Source organism: Hyla sarda, chromosome 3, assembly GCF_029499605.1.
Source record: "Hyla sarda isolate aHylSar1 chromosome 3, aHylSar1.hap1, whole genome shotgun sequence".
NCBI classification, from domain to species: Eukaryota; Metazoa; Chordata; class Amphibia; order Anura; family Hylidae; genus Hyla; species Hyla sarda.
The window spans coordinates 115,471,295-115,485,524 of NC_079191.1; positions in this window are offsets into that span (position 1 = coordinate 115,471,295).

Genomic DNA, 14,230 nt, shown 5'->3' on the forward strand with positions numbered 1-14,230 from the left:
ATGCTAAAAACCAGGGGGCCTCCAGCTGTTGTGAAACTACAACTCCCAGCATGCCCGGACCGGCAAAGTCTGTCCGGGCATGCTGGGAGTTGTAGTTTCACAACAGCTGGAGGCCCCCTGGTTTATAGTATACAGTATTAGTTTTTTATATGCTCTGGTCGGCCCCCGCCTGCAGCCACACACGGGAGCCGGCCCGGGCACATAAAAATAAGTATTCCTATCCCGGACATCCCTGTGTCCCGAAAAATGTTTTCGGGACATAAGGATGTCCGCTGGTCACTCACCATTCCCCGGCGCCCTCCTGCGATGCTCCTTCGGTCCCTCACTTCTCCGCCTCTATGGTCGTATGCACGGGACGTCACTGACGTCCCGTGCGTACAACCATAGAGACGCAGGAGGACCGCAGGATCATCGCAGGAGAACGTGCGCTGGCCGGGGAATGGTAAGTGACCGCGTCATCTTGTTCAGTGTTCCGGTCACCGCTCCCCCGGTCCCGGCACCTACTGCTATGGTCTTTTTACATCTGTCTACAGAAAAATTAGCTTATTGAATCAGGTTAGAGCTGCCCACAGAAGGGCAGCAGAGGAGAAGGAAGAGGAGAAGTGGTTCAGAGGAGGAGTAGACAAAAGCAAACAGAGACAGAGACAGGGCTGCAGCTTGTAGTGAGTGTTCTATCTAGTTATACTAGACAACTTATAGTGAGCTCAAACTGCTCAGTACTGCTCATTAATATTATCTTTGTTGCTTCTTCTTCTGGCAGTGTGCTATTGAGATATAGGGGTCCTCCTCTTTGTGTGTACAGTATATGAGAGAACCTATATCAGCTAGTCTACACCTACTAGCTATGGACACATGACAGCTTATCCTGAAAAGGAAGTCACCTGAACATGCAGGTATGCTTTAAAGGACTTGTCCAGTCTTGTAACTATAAAAAAGGAAAATGGTTTCTGACCTTAGATATTGCTTGCAAGTAGCATTAAAGGGTAGGAAAAAAAATATTTTCTTTGCCATTTTTGCACTGACTCCAGAAAAAAATCAAAGAGGGAATTTATCAAACATCAAAGCAAAACTGACAGGCTGCTTATTTGCACTAAACCCAATACTCCAAGCAGAGTATAGGAGAGCAGAATGTAGGCACTCAAGTCCTAGTGATGTGAGAGTGAATACTTTTGAATATTCATTACGGGGGCAGGCCAGAGCAGGGATTATTGAGGAGATAGGGGAGCGTGGCATGCCAGCTCCCGATCTCCATTGTGCAGAGCTGCACAATAGAACTAGAAGACTAAACACATAACTCTGGCGATAATTCATAAATTAAAGTAAGTAACCCCTCATTTTAATGCTGTTCACCTGTCAATTGTAATTTACTTTATTTAAAAATCTGGAGTTAAAAGTGTTGAAATGGCACAGGGGGAATTTAATCAAACATTAAAGTGAAACTGGCAGACTTATGCAATCCAGAGAAGATAGAACTGGGACTACTCTTCAGTATAGTCCAAGGCAAATCCCATAGGGCACAATGGCAAGGTGTGAACACAGCAAACGAGCAGCACAATCGGGGCGGTGCATTTAAGCCTCAAAAGACAAAGCAAATCAATCAGTAAGTAGTAATAGAGAAAAACAGGCTACACTCACCACGTAGCTTGAACTGTGCTTTTTATTGCGATAAAGTCATGGGGTACATTCTGCGGGTGCGTTCGAGGAGAGTGACATATGTTTCGCATTGTTCTAGCGCATCCTCTGGCTCATACAGGAGTCCGAAGATGCGCTAGAACAGCACAAAACAGATCTCGCTCTCCTCGAACGCATCCACAGAATGTACTCCATGACTATCACAATAAAAAAAAGCACAGTTCAAGCTATGTGGTGAGTGCAGCCTGATCTTCTCTATTACTTCTTACTGATTGAAACTGACAGACTGTTAACCTGTGCTAAATCCACTATACTGGGCTATAGTGTGTGTGAACAGCATTACCATGAGAGGACACTTACAAGAATTAATGATGTATCACTAGAGTTATAAGTCTTTAATCTTTTAGTTCTATTGGGCAGCTCTGCGCAATGGAGGCAGGGAGCTGGCTTGCCGTGCTCTCCTGCCTCCTCAATATTCCCCTCTCTCACCTGCTATTAGTATGCACTCTCTCATCGCTAGGACATAAAAGAGCTTGCACCTGTGCTCTGCTCTGAGCAGAGTGCAAGAGAGCAGAACACAAAAGATGGCAGGCTTTCATGTCCTAGTGACTGAGAGTTACTACTTTAGAATATTCATTACGGGGGGGGGGGGGGGGGGGCGCCAAGAGGTGGAAATATTGAGGGGCAGGGGAGATGGCTCCCTGCCTCCATTGTGCAGAACTAGATGATTAAAGAACTATAACTCTGGCAATACTTCATTAATTCATGTAAGTAACCCCTAATTTTAATGCTGTTCACCCACACTATAACCCAATATATTGGGTTTAGTGTGGGTTACATCCTGTTAGTTTCGCTTTAATATCTGCTTCCAAGAGATTCGCTTAAAAAGGGGTAAATTTCGTATCTTTTCTCTTTTACACAACCTTTAAAAAAGTTGGGCTAAGCGAAACGGGGCATGTCCACCAGATTTACTAAATAATAGCTGCAAACAATAGTAAGTTATAGCAGAAATCTACACCAGATTCTTGCTGGTATAGAATTTAGTCAAATGTTCATGGGGCAGCCATGGATGTGTCAGATTTTGTAGAGGGTTCTGCACCTCCTAATAGATCTGGTGAATTTAACACCAACAACATTTTAAATCAGATGGGCAGGTAAAACTCTGGTCTTAGTAAACTCATCCCCTAAAGTTTAAGAAGAAATTAATAGTATAAAATACATAGATAAATTAAATAAGCAATAAAACGATGATTGTAGCAGATCTCACGGATGTCAATGGGAAGTGGAGCTCTGCAGAAATGAGCAAAACCTCTAAGCCTTCCAAATATATATGTGTGTGTCTGTGTGCGCGCATGTATATTATATATATTATAGTGACAGTGTGGCAAGGAAAGGGTGTATTTCCCCAGCTAACCCTGGAGAAACCACCTGTGGCCTTATTAATGAGGTAGCAGAGAGAGGAAGTCTATTTAAAAGGAAGTCAGACAGTTTAGTCTGTGCTCTCCCCAGAAGACAGCAAGGTGGCTTTGGGGGGAGGCAGGGGTACTGGTGAGGGACACACATCCCAAGCTGTGAGTGGCCCCAAGTGTGGACGAGACACACAGCAAGAGGTTGCAAACGCTGTGTGTGAACAGTGAGTAGAAGGTTGCAGGAGGCATACGTTAAACTGGCCGGGAAAAGCCCACCAGTTGGTAGTCAGGGCATACTGGATTGTTTAGTTAATGACTAGACAGTCTAGGGTTTTCTTTGTTCCTGTCTTATGTTTTTATTTATCCTGCAATCTGTCTGATAAAGCTGGGGAGGGGCTGAAATTGCATAAAGTACTGTTTGCCTGCTGATTGAAGTAGAAACGTGTCCTGTGGCAGTGTCAAGGATGATCCCAGAGCTATCCCCAGGGAGAAATCCATAATAAATTATATATTATAATATATATTGTTATCAACCTTTCTATCGCATACTAAAATTGGTTTAAATTTTCAAGCGTGGTATCTTGCTATTGAGAGGGTTGGAGAAGTACTTATGATGCCCAAGGGACAAAGGTGACCTGGGCGGTACAGACGTTTGTGCTGTTTTTAATGTACACTCTCTATTCTATCTCACTGAGACAATCTCATTCTGCCAATCAAATGGGAATTTTAGCGATGACCCAGGAGTCCACATATGTAGATGTTAAAGCTTTACATGAAATGCCACTAATCTCCCCACTTCTGAACCATCCTTAGATATTCATCTATAGATTCACCCATTCTCAGTCACCTTGTAAAATCTTCATATTTATAGCAGGGGGGAGCTCTTCTCCATTGTCTGTGCACGTGCCATCATTTCCATCTGGATGGCAGATGGCGATGGCAGGCAGAGAAAGCACTTCTGTCTGCACTGGGGATAAGAAGGTCAGACAGACAGGCCATTTCCATCATAATAAAAAGGTAGAGGTCAGTGTAAGAACAGTTTCTACAGATAAGCTTTGAAGAAACTCACCGGCACTATAAAAATACCATTTTGGTAAACTTTTCATGTTAATATCACTCATGACTAGAATGTCTATTGCCTGTAATGATGCAATACATAGGCTTTAACACATGATTATGAGAAGGGGCAGGAGCCAGATAGAATTGTTCTTAGAACACATATGTAACTCCTTTTCAAGCAATCCACATACAAATGCTTAAAGGGTTAACCAGGAAAAAACTTTTTTTTTATATATCAACTGACTCTAGAAAGTTAAACAGATTTGTAACTTACTTCTATAAAAAATCTTTATCCTTTCAGTACTTATGAGCTTCTGAAGTTAAGGTTGTTCTTTTCTGTCTAAATCCTCTCTGATGACACCTGTCTCGGGAAACACCCAGTTTAGAAGCAAATCCCCATAGCAAACCTCTTCTAAACTGGGTGTTTCCCCGAGACAGGTGTCAGAGAGGATTTAGACAGAAGAGAACAACCTTAACTTCAGAAGCTCATAAGTACTGAAAGGATTAAGATTTTTTTATAGAAGTAATTTACAAATCTGTTTAACTTTCTGGAGCCAGTTGATATATAAAAAAGTTTTCCTGGAATACCCCTTTAATATGTTTGTTTATTGAATCCCTTATAATCCCTCTCATTATACCTGCCATGCAATACATTATTCAGTCAATGACTTCAACAATCTTTCATGGATGATTCTACATTAGGGTGATGATAATTTTTAAACTATATGAAGCAGATTCAATTATATTCTGCCAGTGATGTGAAAAGATCCTATTGAATAAAGTTTTTTACTAAATTTACAATAACTTTTTTGCATATTGACTTAAAGCACAACTGTCATCAATCTGGACCATATAACCTACACAGCATTTGTACTGTGTGCAGATTGTGTATTAGGCAGTGTTTTCTCTCTGCCATCCTGTATTACCCCAAAAAACAGTTTTGATGGAAGCCGCACACAATTGGATAGGTGTGGCGCGAGGTACGCAATGCCCCGCTGCCGCCACGCATATCCCCTGCATGTCAGTGCTTGGACCACTGTGCGATTGACACACAGGTCCCAGCGCATGCATCCCTTTGCTTATCCCCAGTGCGCGCCACGGCGTGTGTTATGGCAATCGTTCACTCCCGCCGCCTACCTCCTAGGTGCTCATGCCCAGTGGGAGAGGCAGGGAGCACGCTTCCTCTGCCTCTAGGCATTGGGAATAAAGGTAACAGAGCGCGTGTCTCCAGTCACCGGCACAGAAAGAAGAGGATAGGGTGCACTATTCGATATTCAGTAATAATAAAGGTGCACATCTGAATGAAGATTATTTGAACAGCAGAGCATGACTTGCACAGGGGATAAGCGTAGGGGCGCATGCACTGGGACCTGTGTGTCAATCATACAGCTGTCCCAGCGCTGCCGTGCAGGGGACAGGCGTGGTGGCAGCGGGGCATTGCGAACCTCGCGCTACACCTATCCAACTGTAAATTACCCACTATGCTCAATTGCCATCTGAGACAGAATGTCTTATGGTCGCCAATAGCAATCAACACCAAAAGATTAGACCATACCAGACAAGAGCAATAATGTAGAAAACAAATCTAAATTTTATTGAATATCATTTTTAAAAATACATCAATGAGAGATCATACACCCTAGGGAGCAATGCCTCTTACCCCAAACATGTTTTCGCCAAGTGGCTTCGCCCCCTCTACCCTCCACTCTTCTGCCTGAGTTCTTTGTTGTATCATTGTATAGGTGTCCTTTTTAACTTCCTTTTAAAAATGATTGTTATTCAATAAAATTTATATTTGTTTTCTACCTATCCGACTGTGCGGCTTCCATCAAAACAGTTTTTCGGGGTAATAAATGACGCAGACGGAAGGTAAAAACACTGCCTAATACACAATCTGCACACTGTCGTCCAGTTGTATACTTAATAAAGTCTTTGTTGTCCTGTACACTGCCTGTGATTGAGTCTAAGCCATTTTTGAGCAGGGCCTCTAAGACCAATTTTGTCCAGTCTTTACTCCCATTACCCTGTTGCATTAGCCTTGCATAAGCCCTGTACTTTTACATCATTATGTGCATTGTAGTCATAATGGAATAGGGTGCTATTCTTGTTCCCCTACGTGCAAAAATTGCCCAAATAGATTCCCAGGCTCAACAAGACTCCAGTGCTAACCAGATAGCCACCATGCTGACTATATTTCTAAAACTCAATTTTTGTATTATAATAAAAAGGGATTGATTGGCAACCGACAGAGATGTAAACACATTGCAACAATCACTGTAAAAGACATGAAGTAAACAAAAGGGATAGGTGAATTATGGATGAGGACAGTAAGATCTGCAGCATTATTACAATTACTTCAGGTAGGAGGATTGTTATATAAAATAATAGTTCTTTTGAAGCTACAGTGCAAGAAAAGAATAGCATTCAGCATATGAGAGGGGTGTCATGTCATGTCAAGAGTAATCCATCTTTTAAAATTAGCAATAGGAAACAATTGTCAAGACAGACAGCTATTAAAAAGCTTTCCTAGACGCCTAATGTCAAGTCTGCTACTAATAGAAAAACAGAACTTACCGTATTTTTCATCCTATAGGACGCACTGGCGTATAAGACGCACCCAATTTATAGGTGCAAAATCTAAAAAAAATAAAGATTTTGAACCCAATATTGGTCTTCAACCTGCGGACCTCCAGATGTTGCAAAACTACAACTCCCAGCATGCCCGGACAGCCAACGGCTGTCCAGACATGCTGGGAGTTGTAGTTTTGCAACATCTGGAGGTCCGCAGATTGAAGACCACTGCAAGGGAGGTAATACTCACGTGTCCCCGCCGCTCTGGACCCGTCACCGCTGCCCTGGATGTCGCTCCATCGCTGTCGCCGTGTCCCCGTCGCTCCGGAACATCTCTGCGGCTGGCCGGGTATCCTTGCTCTCCATCGCCGCCATCATGTCATTACGCACGCCGACGCGACGACGTGATGACGAGAAAGGAGAGCGCCGGCCATACAGGGGATCCCTGAACGGAGAGGACACCGAGGAGGCAGGTAAGGTCCCTCCTGGTGTCCTGTAAGCACTAACCCGGCTAGTCAGTCGGGCTGTTCGGGACCGCAGCGGTGAAATCGCGGCGGTCCCGAACAGCCCGACTGAACAGCCAGGTTAGTGTCACTTTCCCTTCAGACGCGGCGGTCAGCTTTGATCGCCGCGTCTGAAGGGTTAATACAGGGCATCACCGCGATCGGTGATGTCCTGTATTAGCCGCGGGTCCCGGCCGTTGATGGCTGCAGGGACCGCCGCGATAGGGGTGTATTCGTCGTAGAAGACGCACCGACTTTTTCCCCCCAGTTTTGGGGAAGAAAAAGTGCGTCTTATACGGCGAAAAATACGGTATATAAAGCTTCATTCACATCTGCATCCTAGACAATATAGCACTGCATATGATGGAAGCTCACTGTATGTCCAACATGAAAGGCACCACTATTATTTTTCTGTTCCCATGACAGAACACCAAAGTGGGAAAAAAAAAAGTAGCGCTTGTGTCAACCTACCCTAAAAAAACGTTAATTCAAATTGTTATTTAGTGTTCATTAACTTATAGGGGTACTCTGGTGAAAAACAATATTTTTCCAAATGAACTGATGCCAGAAAGTTAAACAGATTTGTAAATTACTTCTATTTAAAAATCTTAATCCTTCTAGTACTTATCAGCTTCTGTATACTACAGAGGAAGTTGTATTTCTTTCTGGAGTTCTTTTCAGTCTGTCCACAGTGCTCTCTGCTGACACCTCTGTCCATATCAGGAACTGTCCAAAGCAGGATAGGTTTGCTTTGGGGATTTGCTTGTACTCCTGACAGTTCCTGACATGGACAGAGTTGTCAGCAGAGAGCACTGTGGTCAGACAGAAAAGAAATTCAAAAAGAAAAGAACTTCCTCTGTAGTATACAGCAGCTGATAAATCCTGGAAGGATTAAGATTTTAAAATAGAAGTAATTAACAAATATGTTTAACCTTCTGGCACCAGTTCATTTGAAATATTGTTTTCCACTGGAGCACCCCTTTAACCTTAATTCCTGTACTGTGAAATTTAAAGTGCTTTAAGTATACTTGTTCTCTCAGGTAAGCTGTCGTGTGTACACGAGGATTAGCACTAATTCTCAATGTTAAACCACTGTTATTTTATTGATGAGCGGCATTGCCCATATTTGAATTAGTGATATTTCGCGAATATATAGACGAATATTCGCAAATTTCACGTATTCGCATATACGCGAATATTCGCATATTAGAGGAAGAACTATTGGTTGCTAGGGATGTTGTTGATAACCTCTGACAAGTGTATGTGCATCATTCTAATTGGCCCACAAGTGAAAAGAAGGAATATGCGAATATTCGCATATGCCGAAAAAAGTGAATATTAATTATTTCGAATATATAGCGAATATATTCACAATATTCGCAAATTTGCAATAATCGCGATAAAAATTTGAAATGCAAATATTCACGCCCAACACTATGGTATATAACATTTTTTCGTCAGATTTCTGCTTTGCAAGCTTCAGCTTTATTTTTTTGTGTAAATGTTGCCTAGCCCCATACAATACACGCAGAAGAAGGAATCTTTTTCTCCTATACCTCCATAGCATACCCTCACGGCCAGCAGCAGCAGCATGGAGGACATTGTGAAGCAGTTCTAAGCAATGTGGCAGTGATTTATCAAAACCTGTGTAGAGAATAGCCTCTTTCATTTTTCACAGGCCTCTTTAAAAATTAAAGAAGCAATCTGGTTGCTGTGGGCAACTGCACTGCTCTTCCTCTACACAGGTTTTTATAAATCTCCCCCTGAAATAAAGCCCTGGAGAGAGCTCTAGTAGTCCCCCTGTAGTTTCTCTGTGTGCCTCTGGCACTTCATAGATGTATATGGGCAGCATGTAAGCTGATCTCTCAGTGAGCTGCTAGTCCATCTTGCCTCTAAGGAAAGATATGAGCTTTTTTACTAAGTGGATAATGAGGTAAGGAGAGGAGATCAGGAAAAGAGGCTGATAAGTGTAGAAAGAGGCTGTATTAATTTATTAATGGATTTTAATGACACACTTAGAGTTTAATGCAGCAATCAGTTGTAATATTGACATAGTGAAGAGCCATTGGCTCCTCAGAGGCGTTGCTGCCTAAAAGGGGGGGGGGGGGGTATTACATACAGGAGGGCTCCTACCTTCAGTTACTGCCTACAGGGTTGTTACTACCAAGAGGGGGCTACTACCTACAGGAGCAGTTGTCACCTACAGGGGGGCTACTTCCTACAAGGGGGTTACTACCTACATGGTTGCTGCTACCTAGCTATGAGAGGCTGCTACTTACAGGGGGATCCCAATCTTAAAGTCACCAGGCATTATGGGAGTTGTAGCTTTGCAACAAATGGAGAGCCACTTAAACAGAGGTGATCGATTTGGGTTGGCCCCCACAAAAAAAAAAAAATGGGCACCTACCAAGCCCAATAAGGAATTTTACTATTTATAAGATTCCACAAACACTCTGTCTACCATAATCCATTCTAATTACAAGTTTGGCACAACATTCAGATAAGTGGGCTATGATTTTACTTTGCATTCTTTTAGGCTATAACTGATGAGATCTGGGGTAAGTGGTGCTTACAATTGCTATATAGGAGACCTGCATGCTACATTAGGCAGTGCTATTTTAATCCCTTTGGAACTTCCTAGAATACAATGTATCATGCACATGTCTAGCAGCTGCAGAGTAAACACAGAGAAAATTAAGTAATAATTATCAATTACAGTGATATTTTACCATGACGAGATGGTTGATGAAAGCCACTAGAATGCCGGAGGCATATTTACAGTACAGAATATGACACACATGAAATAGTGGTTATTATATTCTGCATTGCCTTCTCTCACACGTGAAAGTCTTGGAAAATTAGCTATGATATATTCACTTCAGTAGTACAATATAAATGGTGCACCAGTACTGTAAAACATAATCTGACACACATGGGAATGATAAGGCTCAAAATTCAAATCAGTTTGAAAAGGGAAAAATGTATTTTTTTTAAATCAACTGGTGCCAGAAAGTTAAAACAGATTTGTAAATCACTTCTATTAAAAAATCTTAATCCTTCCAGTACTTTTTAGGGGCTGCATACTAAAGAGAAATCCAAAAAAGAAATGCATTTCCTCTGATGTCATGACCACAGTGCTCTCTGCTGACCTCTGCTGTCCATTTTAGGAACTGTCCAGAGGAGCATATGTTTGCTATGGGGATTTTCTCCTGCTCTGAACAGTTCCTAAAATGGACAGCAGAGAGCACTGTGGTCAGGACATCAGAGATATCTAAAAAGTTAAGCATTTCTTCTGTACTATATAGCCCCTAAAAAGTACTGGATGGTTTAAGATTTTTTAATAGAAGTAATTTACAAATCTGTTTAACTTTTTGGCACCAGTTGATTTAAAAAATAATAATAATAATAATAATTATATATATAAGTTTTCCACTGGCATACCCCTTTAAGGACATTTTAGGGCCTTTTGCCTGGGGTGATGATTGGCAGATTATCGGCCGATAATTGTCATTATTATTTATAGAGTGCTTTTAGTTTCCAGGCCAATCTATATACACTAAGGGGATGAAACATATCATAGCCCAAAATCAAGTGCAATTAAAATAAAGTAAATAAACTGGTGCAGTGAGTGGGGGGATGGTCAGACATTTTGGGTTAGTGAGTATAGACAGGAGAAATCTCGGGAATGGTTGTGTGGAGCTGCTCCAGAGGTCATATGTGAATCAGATATTACATTAGGGAGGGCATCAGGATATCAGGTTAGAGATGTATGGAAGGGATAGTGGAAACGATATATGGAAGGGATTGTGACTAGTCTTGTATGTCACTGTTAACAGTTTACACTGAATTTGTGGGGCGATGGGTAACTTATGAAGAGATTGGCAGAGGGGTGAGGCAGTGGAGGAGAGAGGGGAGAAGTGGATCAATCAGACAGGAGGTAAAGGGGTTATGCACTTTATAAAAATGTATCCCCTATTCAAACGATTGTCTGATTGTGGTGGATCTGACTGCTAGGACCCCTTAGCAATCTTCTGTATGAGGCCTGATTCTCTCCTCTGCATGCAGGGTCTGCTGCTTCTCCCCAACATGCTCCGGCTCCCATGCTCGGAGAAGGGCTCTTGTTGAACAGAAGGGACATCACCAGCTTAGGCGGAGTCCTGTCTTGGTTAAGCGGGCGTCACTTCTTTTCCACATCAGTGCGTGGGGTCCAGAGCCCACTAGGGAGAAGCAGGGGACCTTGTACAGATGATTGCTGGGTCCCAGTGTTTGGTACTATTATACCCTATAAGGGAAGCATGGAAAACAGAGGAGTGTTAGATGGAAGGTCACAGTGAAAACTTGTCCAGACAGGAAAAAATGTGGGCATGCGCTAGAATTTTTTGTACATTTGAGAAAAGAAGGTATTTCAGAAATAGTTATTTTTTAGAGGTTGAGACAGAAGAGGGGGTAAGGGCCAGGATGTGTGGTAAGAAATGCAAAGCAGAGTTGAACGTAACCCTAAGGTAGCAAATGTGTGGGACTGGGGAGTGGGTTGATTAATTGATAAATGGGTTAGGTGCATAGGCGTGCGCCCAGGCACACCCTAATCAAGCCCAGGGGGGCATCCGAGGCCACCACTGAGCAGCCCGCAGAGGACCCCCCCGTCACATTCGGGACATCCCTGTGTCCCAAAAGATATTTTCGGGACACAAGGATGTCCCGGTTACCTTTCAACAGTGGCCCCCGTGTTAACTTTAAAAACACAGGGGCCACCGGGAAGTAGCGCACGCAGGGACCTTATTGAAGTCCCGTGCGTGCGCCCACAGCAACGGAGGAGCGGAGATTCAAGGAAGAGGATGCGCGCTGGCCGGAATGGTAAGTGACCAACACGAGCTGGCAGCACGTCGTCTTCAGTGTTCCGACCACCGGTCCTCCAGTCCCGGGACCTACTGCTATGGTCTATAGGCCATAGCAGTAGATCGTGACCCCAGACCGGAGGACCGGTGGTCGGAACACTGAAGTGGGGCAGTACACAGACATACAGCCTCCAGCCATACACTGTATATGGCTGAAGGCTGTATGTCTGTGGGGAAACTGTACTGCACCTAATGTGGGGGAACTATACTGCACCTAATGTGGGGGAACTATACTAACTGTGTTTATGTGTGCGTATATATGCACGCGCGCGGCGTGAGTTTGTGCTTTAGGGTGCACACCCTAATACAATACAAGGCTGCGCACGCCTATGGTTAGGTGGTTGAGCATGATGGAGGAAAGATAATAAATACTGTTTATTCCATGTTGAGTTTTAGAAAGAGGAAGACATAGTAAATAAAGAGTAGAAGCCTGGAGAAGTATCTGTTTGGTACTAGAAGGCTGTTGCCTATCCATGCTCTCTGCTTTGCTACTCTGTCTCGCCGCTATGCTAATATGTCTGAATGAGTCCACATGAAAAAAAAAGTTTTGGATGCATCAGTCTTGTAAGTGCTGTCTATTTTCCTGCCTATGTTGCTATTGATAGTCTATGAACACACGGGGACACTGGATAAGACATATAGTATACAAATGGTACTTAACGACGAGCGCCGTAAATGTACGTCCTGGTGCGTTGGTACTTAACGCACCAGGACTTACATTTACATCCTAAGCATAACCGCGAGCATCGGAGCGATGCCCGGATCATGCGCGGCAGGTCCCGGCTGCTGATCACAGCCAGGGACCCGCCCGTAATGGCGGACACCCGCGATCCCGCGGATGTCCGCCATTAACCCCTCAGATGCCGTGATCAATACAGATCACGGCATCTGCAGCATCGCTGTCACTAAAATGGATGATCGGATCGCCTGCAGCGCTGCCGCAGCAATCCGATCATCCTGCACGGCAGTCGGGGGTCCCCTCACCTGGCTCCACTGCCTTCTGCTCTGATCTGCCTTCCCGCAGACCAGAGCAGAAGAGGACCGATAGCACTGAACAGGATTAGCAATCAAGTGGGGACTATTAAAGTGAAAAAAATAAAACTCTGAAAAAACCCCTCCCCCAATAAAAACGTAAATTGTCCCATTTTCCCTATTTCTCCCCCAAAAAGTGTTAAAAAATATTTTATATACATATTTGGTATTGCTGCATGCGTAAATATCTGAAATATTAAAATAAAATGTTAATGATACTGTACGGTGCACGGCCTGAACATAAAAGTCAAAAATAGATGCTTTTTTAAAACATTTTATTCCCAAAAAATTTTATAAAAAATTGGATTAAGAGTTCTATATAAGCAAATATGGTATCAATAAAAAGTAAAGATCACGTCACAAAGAATGAGCCCTCATACCGCTGCTTATACGGAAAAATGAAAAAGTTATAGGTCTTCAAAATAGGGGGATTTTATACATACTAATTTGGTTAAAAAGTTTGTGATTTTTTTTTTTAAGCGCAACAGTAATAGAAAAGTATGTTATCATTTTAATCGTATTGATCCAAAGAATAAAGAACACATGCCATTTTTACCGTAAATTGTACTACGTTGCACCATACATTTAATGGTAAAGTGAGTAATGGCATTACAACGCATAACTGGTCACGCAAAAAACAAGCCCTCATACTAGTCTGTGGAAGAAAATATAAAAGAGTTATGATTTTTTGAAGGCGAGGAGGAAAACAAAAAATGTAATTGTCTGCGTCCTTAAGGCCCAAATGGGCTGCATCGTTAAGGGGTTAAAGCCATGGGATTCTATGATGTGTCCCAGGTTAAATTATTGCCCTTTGAAAAAGGCCCAGAGATTAGTGAACAAATAGGAAAAACGCTGATTGTAAAGATCATACAGCCTAAAAAGTTGTTAGTCAGCATTACATCTATATGTAAATGGGGCATGTGCTGCTGACAATGACAGAAGTGAAGGGCCACATGTATGATTCAGTAATTGTCTGTGAGGCCGTTCACTCCCAATAATTGGGCAGTGTGAATGCTCCTTTAAATGAATGATTATTGACTAGTATACAGTTCATTGGTGCATTTCCTGGGGCAGCTGTGTCCATGTAAAAATAACCTAAGCCGTTAAATGATAAACACCAGATAGTATA